Consider the following 1363-nt stretch of genomic DNA (forward strand, 5'->3'; position numbering starts at 1 on the left):
GAATGGGACGGAGCCCCTCTGACTGCTTCCAGAGGGGACTTCTCAGTGGGGGGGAGGGGGGGGGGGTCTCTATTTGGAGAGATAAATTACATTGATAGGATTTAAAAAAAATCTGCCTGGAGTTCAGCTTTAACATGTAAGCAGATAACCAATCATCTCTCCCACTTCAGAAATGGGAGATATTGCCGACTTGTTCTCCAGGGGACAGCACATCCATGAAATGAGCGGGTCACTATCCTGACACCAGGCACCTACCAGCCATGAGCACCTACCAATACCACCGAGTAGGTGAGGGGAGTCTGTACCAGGCTGAACTTCCACACTGCTCATACCAATGTGTATGGAGAATAACATGGCTCAGGACTGGCTTCATTACCTGGGTGTGACAGCTCTGTGCCTGGCTCCCTCCGTTTTCTGATCACAGCTCTGTGCCTGGCTCCCTCCGTTTTCTGATCACAGCTCTGTGCCTGGCACCTTCTGCTTTCTGACCCCAGCTCTGTGCTTGGCTTCCTCTGACCGTAGCTCTGTGCCTGGCTTCCTCTGACCGTAGCTCTGTGCCTGGCTCCCTCTGATCGCAGCTCTGTGCCTGGCTCCCTCTGATCGCAGCTCTGTGCCTGGCTCCCTCTGATCGCAGCTCTGTGCCTGGCTCCCTCTGATCGCAGCTCTGTGCCTGGCTCCCTCTGATCGCAGCTCTGTGCCTGGCTCCCTCCGATCGCAGCTCTGTGCCTGGCTCCTTCTGATCGCAGCTCTGTGCCTGGCTCCCTCTGTTTTTTGATCGCAGCTCTGTGCCTGGCTCCCTCTGTTTTTTATCGCAGCTCCGTGCCTGGCTTTCTCTGCTCACAGCTCTGTGCCTGGCTCCCTCTGCTTTCTGATCACAGCTCCGTGCCTGGCTTTCTCTGCTCACAGCTCTGTGCCTGGCTCCCTCTGCTTTCTGATCACAGCTCTGTGCCTGGCTTCATTTTCTGATCACAGCTCTGTGCCTGGCTTCATTTTCTGATCACAGCTCTGTGCCTGGCTCCCTCTGTTCTGTGGTCACAACTTTGTGCCTGGCTCTCTGCGTCCTCTTGTGTCAGCCCTGTATCTGGCTTCCCCTGCTTCCATCTTGCCATGCGCAGAGCTCTTCCTCCTCCTCACCCGTGTTGGACAAAAACAACTAACCCGGGGTGAGAGGAGAGGCTGAGTAGGAAGGGGGTGGGCGGGCTCGTCATGTGACAGGCTCCTCGTTGTCCTGCAGTGAGAAGTAGAAATGTGATGAGGGGGAGAGCTGTGCTGATCCTGAGGGGGAGATTGTCCTGCGTGGGCAACCTGAACACTGTCACTGACATTCCCCTTATGTTACAATTCAACTAGATAATGGTACAAA

The 1363-nt window shown here is 55.2% G+C and overlaps 1 protein-coding gene across 1 annotated transcript in view; it reads right to left on the bottom strand.

Moving 5' to 3' along the window:
* The window catches only part of ERCC4 (ERCC excision repair 4, endonuclease catalytic subunit), a 65769-nt gene extending 64606 nt beyond the window's left edge, over positions 1–1163 (bottom strand). The window contains exon 1 of the mRNA XM_040356887.1: positions 377–1163. The gene's annotated coding sequence lies outside the window, so the exon portion shown is untranslated. The remainder of the gene's footprint in view (positions 1–376) is intronic.
* Between the last annotated feature and the right edge of the window lie 200 nt (positions 1164–1363).

Source organism: Rana temporaria, chromosome 6 (genome assembly GCF_905171775.1).
Source record: "Rana temporaria chromosome 6, aRanTem1.1, whole genome shotgun sequence".
NCBI lineage: Eukaryota > Metazoa > Chordata > Amphibia > Anura > Ranidae > Rana > Rana temporaria.